Source organism: Mobula birostris, chromosome 14, assembly GCF_030028105.1.
Source record: "Mobula birostris isolate sMobBir1 chromosome 14, sMobBir1.hap1, whole genome shotgun sequence".
Classification (NCBI taxonomy): domain Eukaryota; kingdom Metazoa; phylum Chordata; class Chondrichthyes; order Myliobatiformes; family Myliobatidae; genus Mobula; species Mobula birostris.
Genome location: NC_092383.1, coordinates 26530479 through 26543201, shown reverse-complemented (window position 1 = coordinate 26543201; position 12723 = coordinate 26530479). Strand labels below are relative to the sequence as shown.

The following is a 12723-nucleotide window of genomic DNA, read 5'->3' as shown; positions in this document are numbered from 1 at the left end:
TAATACAGTCATTAAAGAAGTTGCCTACAAAAGTAAAAATATTGGGAGTTAAGCAGTAGCTTGTCATAGAACCAGAAATTAGTAGTAAAGAAAGGTATCCAGTGAGATCAGCAAGACTATTCTCTGTTCTCCAGAGACACACAGCACAACTTAAAAGATGATGACCTAAGAGCATGGATACTTACTGTGTTAGTAGCACATTAGTATGAAAACACTGATGAAAGAGGAAGGTTTTGAGATGGTTAACACATTAAGCAGTCACACTGTCAAATTGTCACTTTTGTTGTCTTACATTCACAGAACATGGCCATTTCTTTAACCACAACTTGAACTTAGAGCAGGCAGGCAATCTGTGAACCAAATTCTATTCTGGCAATTCATTTCTTGCTCAACATAAGAATAATTTTGAGATAAGCCATGTTCTAACACTGCATTAATATGTATAGTGACAACACTTCAGAGTTGTTTGGTATAAAGTTTTGAGTTTTAACTGAGCTACATCAATATACACTGAGTGGCCACTTTATTAGGTACCTCCTGCATTGAATAAAATGGTTACAGAGTGCACATTTGTGGTCTTCTGCTGATGTAGACCATCCACTTCAAGGTTTGACATGTTGTGCATTCAGAGATACTTTTTTGCACACCACTGTTGTAATGTGTGGTTATTTGGGTTACTATTGCTTTCCTGTCAGCTTGAACCAGTTTGCATTGCTCCTCTGACTGCTCTCATTAACAAGGTGCTTTTGCCCTCAGAACTGCTGCTCACTGGATGTGTTTTATTTTTGTTCTTTGCGCCATTCTCTGTAAAATCTAGAGACTGTTGTGTGCAAAATCCCCAGGTGATAACAGTTTCTGAGATACTCATACCACCCTGTCTGGCACCAGCAATCAATCCATGGTCAAAGTCACCTAGATCACATTTTTTCTCCATTCTGATGTTTGGTCTGAACAACACTGAAGCTCTTGACCGTGTATGCATGCTTCCATGCATTGAGTTGCTGTGATATGATTGGCTGATTAGATACATATATTAACATGTCGGCGTACAGGTATGCCTAATAAAGTGGCTACTGAGTGTATTTCCAAATTAAAATGATTTCCGGAGGACCAATGATAGAGGTGTTACCATATGGCAACTAATTTTATCATTCTGGGTGGAAGAATTTATGGATTTGGGAAGTGCTGAAGTAAGAATACTGGGGAGCTGCTAGAGTATTTGTCTAGCATCCAGCAGGTGCCATCAATGGGAGGAATGAATGCTTAGAAAATGGACTGAGCACCAATTAAATTCTCTGCTTCATCATGGATGGTATTCAGCTCCTGATGTCATGAAAATGGTATCTTCTGACTTATTCCTGGCATGACTTGCAGATGGTGGAAAGGTTCGGGGAGTTTGGAAATCACTTCTCACTTTTAGATAACCAATGCTTGATTCAGTCCATATACTGTAGATAGTGCAATAGACTCTTTGGTTAATGTTAGTTCCCATTGAAGTTAATGGTAGGGAATTTTCAGATGGACAATGCTATTGAATATCACAAGGATGTTAATTAAGTTCTCTTTTTTGAAGACAATTAATGCACGTTGCTATATGAGGCAAGGATTACTTGCCAATTGTGTACAAGTAAATCAGTGACCAGATCCAAAGTCCTTACGTCACCAGTTTCTTGGTTGATGCAATTAACCAAAAATTGACAGCTTGTCTGCTGGAAAGCCGATACTATGGCTTTTAACAAGCCTTGTCAAGTTGGTGAAATTTATTGTCAAAGCCTTTTTGTACTGACACACAGGCAAATTCATAAAGAGCCACAGAAAAGCTGGATAATCTAATATTTCTTTTGCCTTGAAGCAAGATATGAGATCTGAATGATATCTCTGGAATTGCTTAGTGGCTTGTCTCCCTCTGTGTACCAGGAGTTAAACATATAACTGCCAGTGTCTACTTTCAGAAACATGTTTCTATTTGTACTGGGTGTACATTATCTGCCACATAGCCTTGGCATTATTATGAACTCGACACACGGTGGCTCCCAGTAATGTGCAGGTATGTAGTACGGCGTTGGAGATAAGATTAGCTGCTCAGCGAGGTCTTTGACTGAAACAGCTGTGGATTCTGATAACTTAGGACGCAGTAGAAACACTGCATTTTTTTCATGTGTTTGTTGGCAAACATGCTCGAGGGACCCGAAGGAAGTCGAATACTTTCAGCTGAGCAGATCGGTTTCACCCGACTAAAGGGGAGCATCTCCCCCACCTGGTCAATTAAAGCAGCCCTGGACGTAACGCAGGTCATACATGTGAGATTCAATTACTACATCCACTGGAATGTGCAACCATAATCAATCGAATATCCAATGATCAGCTTAATGGATTAAAAGATGCAAGCTGCTCTTAACTATGTGGGAATTGTTATTCGACCAACAATAGGGTACGTACAGTACATTTTTAAAAGTTTGTTCCTTAATTCTCAAAAAATTGTATGATTGAGCTGTACTGGTCATTATAGGAAGGGGATAGTATATAATAGTTCAAAACCTTTTCTTAAAAGTTAGATTTGAGTACAGATGCTTGTTGCTGCTCTCAGTATACATGCTTGCTAACTAACTAGATGAAATAAAACACCCATGTGTCTTCTGCAAATAAAACCATGCAATTATCAAATGCTGCTGTAATTTCGTCTGTTTTCCATTCTCGATTTTTTTTGCCTTTGTTTGGTCTTTGTCCTTTTTTCTTTCTTTCTTTCACTACCACCCCCCTCCCCGACAACTGAGAAAAAAAGAAGCCAGAACCTGCCAGACAAGCTCCAGGGGTGAATGGTACAAGCTGAGAGCTCTGCCTGATTCCAGCTTCATTGTTATGACATCCTGCATATCAGCTGCAGCAACAAGCAGTGTGTGGGCGTTCGGAGAGAAAAAAAAGGAAGAAGTACTTTATTAAAAAAAACACACGTTGGTTGACAAAGTGAGAACAGAATAAAACACAACAATTTTCAGAAGTTTCAACTTCACATAATCTCCTAAAGGACAGCTTAGTGCTGACACCACATGACTTAATAACCCATTGCTTCATAGAAGTCCCCACTTTGAATTAAAGACCCTTGACCTTTGCCCACTGAACAATTGTCCTGGCTCTTTTGCAGCATATTAACAAGGCTTTTGAAGAACCAAAATTGGTATATCTGAACTGAAGCAGAGCGACCAGTTAACAGGATTGTCAGAGCAATTTATCACTTTGTGGGTTGTGCCAGCACACAGTGTTGCTTCAGAATTCTTTTTACACTGTCTCACCAATCTATCCCGTGAAAGGTAAATCTTGGCATGCCGATAGCTATTGACATTGATGAGATGTGACTTTAACATCCAGACTCCCGCTGTAAAGCAGCTTTAAATCCTAGTTGGCTTTCATTTAATGATTATAATTCAGTTTTAATTGTTTCTCGAAAATACTTTTTAAGGTTGTTTGTTTTTTGGTATTTCAACTGTGGAAAAGACCTTCATAAGCATTCATTAACAGGTAATCAAACACCGTGACATTGATCCTTCAGGTGGCGTAGCTGTTAATTCTACCCAACAATTTATAAAAGAAAATCCACTGCTCTTGACATATCCTGTCTTGCTTGACACCAGTAGATGCATACAGGCTTAACATAACTTGCAAATACTATTCCATTTTGTAAACTACTCTGAGGGAAAAGGTTTTTAATAGGACATATTTTGTAACAGGAGCCATCTCTAACAAAACAAAAAGAGTAAGCGATACGCATTTTATTTTCTGTGAACCTGTTTATTGGAAGCCATAGCAAAGGAAACATTTGAGCAGGATTTGTTCGGATTACAAGGCCAAAGAAATTGTCAAATGAATGCCAAAGAGGAGCAACACATTTTCCACAAGGAACAACCAGTATTTGATTACTACTTGCCCCTGTTATGATTAGTTTGCTAGGTTTATTTCATAATTCCTCATGGTTAAATACAACTAATAATAAGATGCAGTGTAATTTAGAGAATTATTAAATTATAACTGACTTCTGAATCTTAATGAATTTTAAGAAATAAGTTCTTGAGTAACACAGATGGGTCTGCACTATATGGTAACACCTAGACCATGGGTATATTATAGTTCAGGTTAAATGAATAGACTGATTATGAGATTGTATTTTTATTATTGTCTAATATTAAGCAGATCACCAATAATTAAATTAAACCTACATTAATAACAAACAAATTACTTTTTATTTTCCTACTTGTCCCACGCCTGAAATCATTATAGATTTAAGAAACAAAATATAGATTTTCTTTCATTGGAATTTTAGACCCAATTTTTTTGCAATCTAATGTCAAATATAAATCTTGTCAAAACCATCCCCATTTCTTCTAGATACATATTTTTGAACACATGTATACACAGTGGTACTTGATTCGGCACACCTGTACCCTTGTTTGTTAATGCAAATATCTAATCAGCCAATCATGTGACAGTGTCTCAATGCAGAAAACCATGCTGACATGGCCAAGAAGTACCGTAAATCACAAACATGAGAAAATCTGCAGATTGTGGAACTCCAAAGCAACACACATAAAATGCTGGAGGAACTCAGCAAGTCGGGCAGCATCTATAGGAAAGAGTAATCAGTCAACTACTTTGGCCAAGGCACTGAGAGGGAAGTGGGGAGATGCCTGAATTAAATGGTTGGGAAAGGGGAAAGAGGCTTGCTGGAATGAGATAGGTGAGGCCAAGTGGCTGGGAAAGGTCAAGGGCTGGCGAAGGAAGCATCTGATTGGAGAGGAGAGTGGACAATAGGAGAAAGAGGAGGAGGGGACCCGAGGGGAAGGAATAGGCAGGTGAGAAGAAGTCAAAGATCTGAGTGGGGAGTAGAGGAAGAGGAGTGGTGTAAATTTTGTTCACCAGAAGGAGAAATCAATGTTCATACCATCAGGTTGGAAGGCACTGGAACGGAATATAACGTGTTGCTCCTCCACCTTGAGGGTGGCCTCATTTTGGCACAAGAGGAGGCCATGGATTGACATGTCAAAACTGGAATGGGAATTGGAATTAAAACGTTTGGCCACTGGGAAATCTCCCCTGTGGCGGATGGTGCAGAGATCCTTGCGTCTCTCCAATGTAGAGAAGGCTGCACTGCCTGCACTGGCCACAATATGACCCCAGCAAATTTTCAGGTGAAGTGTTGCGGCACCCAGAAGGACTGTTAAGGCCCCTGAATGGGGGTGAGGGAGCAGGTGCATGAACAGATATAGCACTTAGAGTTCATTCCAGGAATAAGTGCCTGGAGGGAGATTAGTGGGGAGAGATGAACGGAGAAAGGAATCACAGAGTGAGCGATCCCTGCGGAATGTGGAGAGGGTGAAGGTCAAGATCTGTTTAGTGGTAGGGTCACTTTGGAGATGGCAGACGTTGTGGAGGATATTGTGCTGGATGCGGAGGCTGATGGGGTGGTAGGTAAGGGCAAGAGGGTCTCTGTCACTATTATGGTGGCAGAAGATGGGGAGAGCACAGATGTACAGGAAATGGATGAGGACAGCATCAATAGTAGAGGGAGTTTTTGTTTAGATCAAGCTTCCGCATGGAGGGTGGAAGAAATATGATCTCACTGATTTTGACTGTGTAATGACTGTGCTGCAGATGGGGTGGTTTGAGTATCTCAGATACTGCTGATCTCATGGGATTTAGACAATAGATAATAGACAATAGGTGCAGGAGTAGGCCATTCAGCCCTTCGAGCCAGCACCACCATTCACTGTGATCATGGCTGATCATCCACAATCAGTACCCTTTTCCAGCCTTCTCCCCGTATCCCTTCACTCCGCTATCTTTAAGAGCTCTATCTAACCCTTTTTTGACAGAATCCAGAGAATTGGCCTCCACTGCCTTCTGAGGCAGAACATTCCACAGAACCACAACCCTCTGTGAAAAAGTTTTTCCTCAACTCCGTTCTAAATTGTCTACCCCTTATTCTTAAACTGTGGCCTCTGGTTCTGGACTTAAATATACGCTCAATGGCCAACTTGTTAGGTACCTGAGAGTACTTCATTTTTTTCTGAAGCCAGCTTCAAAAATTAATTGTTAATGCATCATGCAATCTTTCAAAAGACTTAATAACTGATACATAAAGTTGCATGGTTTGATTAAAACATCTACTAATTAGCCTTCATGGCAGTTTAAACAGTTTAAATCAAATCAGAGTCTTTAAAGTTAGCTGGATAAGAAATTGTATCTGTTTAGGCAACTATAGATTTTATAGTAATCACCAGAAACACAGCAGTAAGGACTTTTACCCCGAGGATATTGTTTATAAAAGATAATCTTAAAGGTACACAATAATATGACTTTGCTTTAAATTATGTTAGTTGATTGAATAATTAATATTTGACAAAATCTGATCACCATCCTTCAGATTATAATCAGAAAAGATATTCAATATGCTTTAATTGTATTTTTCAATACACATTTCAAGCATTCAGATCCAGTCCTATCCTTACATTATAATTGACCCTTTTTCTCCTTTTATTAACACAAGCGGCAGTGTGGTAAAATGTGATTAAGGGCCTTTGCAAAGACCTCATTGGCGCACTTTCTTTATTAATCATGTGCAAATAGGCTCAGCTGCAAGGGAGAAAGATGCTAAGAGCACCATTTCTGCTGGTAATATTCTCCGTTCTCACTTGTGGGACTGATGCCCCTTTTAATATTCCAAAAGGACATTAAAATTGCATGCTAATTTTTATGAGTCTGACGTTTGTTTGGAATGTTAAGCAACACAAACCCAGTGAGGCTGTGTTGGTTCACTAAGGCCTGCATTAACATGAGGGTTGGTCACTCAGCAGGTGGGAATTATTCCATTTATCCATGCATGGGATTTTCCGATTATTTTAGTCCACTGTCCTTTCAAGATGTTCAAAGTGAAGCAACCAAAAGTCAGGGTGACAGCAAAAAAATACTGAATATCAGGCAGAGCACGGGAAGTCCGAAGCACCATAAATAAAGGTCTTGTATTTACACTCGGTGGCCACTTTATTAGGTACCTCCCATATGTGTTGGGCACGTGGCCAAATGGTTAAGGTGTTCATCTAGTTATCTCAAGGTCGCTAATTCGAGCCTCAGCTGTGGCAGCGTGTTTGTGTCCTTGCGCAAGGCACTTAATCACGCATTGCTCTAGTCTGTGCGAGGAGTGGCGCCCCACACAGACTTCCAATCTGCGCCTCGTAAGGCATGAAAATGCCCAACGCAGGCCTCTCATGGTCTGAGTCGACGTTCCCTCCCCCTCCCTCCCATATGTTGTGGACTTCTATGCTGTGGCTCATCCACTTTAAGGTTCAAATGTTGTGCTTTCTTCTGCATACTATTGTTGTAATGTATGGTTATTTGATTTACTGTCACCACCTTGTCAGCTTCAACCAGTCTAGTATTCTCTTCTGACCTCTCTCGTTAACATGTGCCCACAGATCTGCTACTCACTGGATTTTTTTTTTGGCTTGTTGTTCTTACCACTCTCTATAAACTCTAGAGACTGTTGTGGGTAAAAAATCCCAGGAGATCAGTAGTTTCTACTAATACTCAAGCCACCCATCTGGCACAAACAATGATCTCACAGTCAAAGTCACTTAGACCAAATTTCTTCCCCATTCTGACATTTGGTATGGACAACAATTGAGCCTCTTGACCATGCCTGCATGCTTTTATGCACTGAGTTCCTGCCATCAAGATTAGCTAATTACAAAGCAGCAGTACAGGCGTACCAAAAATGATCACTATATTTAACCAAGTGTTTCATAAACACACTAAGTGACCAATTATTTTAGAATAACCCCTCCCAAAATAAAGCAAAACCAAATAAATTATGGAAATACAACAAAGGCAACATTTTTTTAAATTAGAATTGCTTCATATAAAATAAATAAAGCATTCATATTAAGTAAAGTAAAATGAAGAAACAAATCACTTGCCTTCAGTAAAATCAGCAAAATTTATTTAAATGAATTGAGCTACATTAGTCGTGTTAACTATGGCTTTTCTAAAGCAAATTGTAAAATTGTGAGGTGTAACACAAACTTTGACTCAGGTTGTTATGAAAACCTTTGAAATCAACAGGAGGTCCAGGAATGGAACAGATATACACGTGCATCACATCTGATATCATTCCACAATGTATACAGGTGAGCAATTTTCCAACACAGTGATGAGCGCAGGGCAGCTAGCCAGTGGTATTCTTGGGTGTGCAACCAGTCCTCAGCTCAATTCCTGACCAAAGCTTCAGGTCAATTATATTTCCAAAATACTTTCATGTGTAATACTTCAAGATTGCAAGATGCTGTGTACATACATCTACTGATGCCTCTGGACACATCCTCAGTGATGTTCCTGGAATCATTGGGCGTTTTGGGTCTTTCAACATCATACACCCTCCTCCAGGTAACCTAGCCGGGGCTGATCACACCCCAGCTTGTGTCCACTCACACACATGCTGGAGGAACTCAGCAGGTCGGGCAGCATCCGTGGAAAAGATCCGGCCTGAAACGTCGACCGATCTTTTCCACGGATGCTGCCCGACCTGCTGAGTTCCTCCAGCGTGTTTGTGAGTGTTGATTTGACCCCAGCATCTGTAGATTATTTTGTGCCCAGCTTGTGTCCAGATGGCTAGCTACTTATGACTCCATGGCTCCCCTCTTTTGAGCCACAGCCATCTTGAGGCCCTCTCTGCCGCATCGGTGGTACTGTGAATGGCTCTCCTCTTCCTCTCTCACTCGATGCACAAATTGCTGAAGACTCTAGCTAAGGAACGGGCTGTTAATCCCCTATAACCAACTTCCACTGGGAGACACCTCACTCTCCATCCGGCCTGCTAACAGTTGCTGACTAGTCCTGCATACTTGGAGAACTTCCTTTCAAAGGCCTCTTCCAAGTGATCTTCCCATGGGACTGTCAGCTCCAGCAGCACCACTTGCTTAGTAGACTCAGACACAATGACAATGTCTGGTGGCAGGGTGGTGGCTGTGATATGGTTGGGGAATTTCAGCTGCCCGTCGAGGTCCACCAACAGCTGCCAGTCCCTTGCAGAGGTCAGACTGCCTGCAGATGTTCTTTTGGCAGGTATTGGCTGCTCCCCAGCTCTGACAAAGGCAATGGTCTGCTTGGAGGGTCAGGACTGCTTTGCCCACTCAGTTCCTGCGCTGATGGCTTCAGCGTTGGTCTTCAGGACCTGATCATGACTCCATGGGTACCATTCCTCACCAAGTGCCCTTGCACAGCCGCTGAGGATGTGCTCTAGGGTTCCTCACTTGGAGCACAGTGGGCACGCAGATGACTCTGCCTTGCCCCATGTATGCAGGTTTGATGTGCTTGGAAGCACATTGTACACTGCCTGGATGAGAAATTGGATACAGTGTGGTTCAGCTTTCCAAAGATCAGCAAAGTAGTGAATTGTTGTTGAAATGTAGTAACCAGAGACTTGTGCATTAGGAGATCAGCAGGGCACAATGCCCCTTGACATTAGTAATCAGTCAGCAAACAAAGGACATGGGTACACCCATGTTTGTGTACACATGTGTTTGTGTATATGTTTATATAAAGTTTCATATAAAAATATAAAGTTTTATATAAAAACAGTTATACTTAACTTATTGGTAGTTCCTGTTGGTATGCTGTAATTGCTACAAAAAGTTAATGTACTGGTACATACAAAGTGAATGCAGTCAGTCTTTTTCCCAGGGATGGGGAATCAAGCTGAAGATGGCATAGGTTTGAGAGAGGAAGAATTTAATAAGAACCTAAAGGGAAACTATTTTACGTGGCGCTACCATGGGATATAGTTAAGGCAGATACAACTTAAAAAGGTAATTGTACAGATACATGAACAGTAAAGGTTGGTGAGTATAATGACCAAATATGATCCAGATTAGATAGGCAGGTTAGTGTTGATCACTTGCTTTTTCTGAACTGTACGCCTTGTCACTTTACTGCAAAGTTCCAAAAGCAACAAGGTAACACAATGTCAACCTATGGAGAATGGTTATTTTAATATTATAAATTGGCAATGACACTGGAAGAAATCATTGTTTTTCCATCAGGTGATAAGGGAATTGTTTTATATGATGGCATATGACATTATTACTGAAATATCATATACACAACACTCCTCTCTTCTTAACTATAAATTCAAACTCAATATAGAAAGTATCTCAACTATATCCACAGTATGCTATATAATATAACTACTATATAGACATCCACAGCATAGTAAATTTTAAATTGTCCCGTTCAAATATTTAATCACTGTGGAGGATTTCTTACTCTTGAGGGATAATGTCTATCTTGACAAGGGAAGTCACTCTTCTTAGGAAGTGAGGTTTGTGGCTGTGAAAACATTGTCATGTTCTGGCGCCTCCTCTGTGGTGGTTGTACGAGTTGACTCTGAGACAGCAGGAAGTGGTTCTGTAAGCTCTGGACACCTTTCTTTGCCTTTTCTCTGCTTTTCTACCTGGAACTACTTCAGTCCTTGCTTCTTTCCTGATCCCACCCTCTTTCTCTTTATCCTGCTCTCAATCCCTTGCTGAGGGATTTCAGTGATCCCCCCTTTCCTTATCCTTGGTTCTCTCATGTCACCTATCACAGTTTTGCTCACAGTCCCAAACCCACTCATGGTCTTGTTCCTACTCTTTTTTCACATTCCTTCTCTCTTTCATACCTTTCTCTTTCTATCTCATTCTCCCTCTCTACCTCTTTTCTTCTGTTCAACTCTTTCTTTCTATCACTTTCCATTTTCTTCTAATTTCTTGAATATCTCTGAATTTGCTAATTACATCTTGTTTCTCCTCTTCCATTTCAATAGCATTTATGACACCCTCCTCTTTCTTTTTGTCTTAACTCTTCTCAACTGTCTATCACCTTTCCCTGGGTCCCCCGCTCCTTCCGTTTCTCCTATGGTTCACTCTCCTGTCCTATCAAATTCTTCCTCTTGAACCCTTTACCTTTCCTACACTCCTGGCTTCACCCATGTCCTTTTAGCTATGCTCTTTCCCCTCCGCCCACCTTTTTATCCTGCTGCCTTCCCCCTTCCTTTCCAGTCCTGAAGAAGAGTCTCAGCCTGAAACAGTGATTGTTTATGCAGTTCCGTAGATGCAGCCTGACCTGCTCAGATCCTCCAGCACATTGTGTGTGTCGCCTTGGATTTCCAGCATGTGCAAAATTTCTCTGTTTATGATTTGCTGTGCTTTCATTTCCTTTTCTTCTTTCTGGGATGTGCATCTTGATCTTGGGAAGGTGCATTTACTTCACTGGAGTATTCTGTTATTGATCCTTCTATTACTTCCTTTACGATCTGATCTCTTTTCTTGGTTTCTTCACCCACATCATCTGACAACACTGTGTGTCCGACAGAGTGATCAGCAGCACTGGGGCTCCACAGGGGACTGTCTTGTCTCCCTTTCTCTTCACAATTTACACCTCGGACTTCAACTACTGCACAGAGTCCTGTCATCTTCAGAAGTTTTCTGATGACTCTGCCATAGTTGGATGCATCAGCAAGGGAGATGAAGCTGAGTACAGAGCTACGGTAGGAAACTTTGTCACATGGTGTGAGCAGAATTATTTGCAGCTTAATGTGAAAAAGACTAAGAAGCTGGTGGTAGACCTGAGAAGAGCTAAGGTTCCGGTGACCCCTGTTTCCATCCAAGGGGTCAGTGTGGACATGGTGGAGGGTTACAAATACCTGGGGATATGAATTGACAATAAATTGGACTGGTCAAAGAACACTGAGGCTGTCTTCAAGAAGGGTCAGAGCCATCTCTATTTCCTGAGGAGACTGAGGTCCTTTAACATCTGCCGGACGATGCTGAGCATGTTCTATGAGTGTGTGGTGGACAGTGCTATCACGTTTGCTGTTGTGTGCTGGGGCAGCAGGCTGAGGGTAGCAGACACCAACAGAATCAACAAACTCATTCGTAAGGCCAGTGATGTTGTGGGGATGGAACTGGACTCTCTCACGGTGGTGTCTGAAAAGAGGATGCTGTCCAAGTTGCATGCCATCTTGGACAATGTCTCCCATCCACTACATAATGTACTGGCTGGGCATAGGAGTGTATTCAGCCAGAGACTCATTCCACCGAGATGCAACACAGAACGTCATAGGAAGTCATTCCTTCCTGTGGCCATCAAACTTTACAACTCCTCCCTTGGAGGGTCAGAGACCCTGAGCCAATAGGCTGGTCCTGGACTTATTTCCTGGCATAATTTACATATTACTATTTAACTATTTATGGTTTTATTACTATTTATTATTTATGGTGCAACTGTAATGAAAGCCAATTTCCCCCGGGATCAATAAAGTATGACTATGACTATGACTATGACAAATCCTCTATTTTCATATCTCTAATGACACTTTTTTTGGCCTTCCATTCATCCATATAGGCTTTAGTATTTATGTCTACTTTTACAAGAAGCTTTTTGCCTCCCACTTTAAGTTCATGCAATAACTTTAATGCATGCAGAGTATATTCTGGTTCTTAATACTCACAAAAGCTGAACATTAGCAACTTTCCTGAACCTCCTTGAACTCTTCTAGATTAAAACCTAGCCATATTTCACAAGTAACAAGTCACATATGATGCAGTGGCATGATGACGTATGCCATTCACATACTTCATACATATAACCAATGAATTATATAAACAAAGAATGTTTAATAAAACAATATATTTACAATAT

At 41.0% G+C, this 12723-nt stretch overlaps 1 long non-coding RNA gene across 1 annotated transcript in view; it reads left to right on the top strand.

Annotated features, from left to right (window-relative positions):
• Nucleotides 1-2295: 2295 nt before the first annotated feature.
• The window catches only part of LOC140209469 (uncharacterized), a 38795-nt gene continuing 28367 nt past the window's right edge, over nucleotides 2296-12723 (top strand). The window contains exons 1-2 of the long non-coding RNA XR_011888991.1: nucleotides 2296-2431; nucleotides 8110-8174. This is a non-coding gene — a long non-coding RNA (uncharacterized lncRNA). The remainder of the gene's footprint in view (nucleotides 2432-8109; nucleotides 8175-12723) is intronic.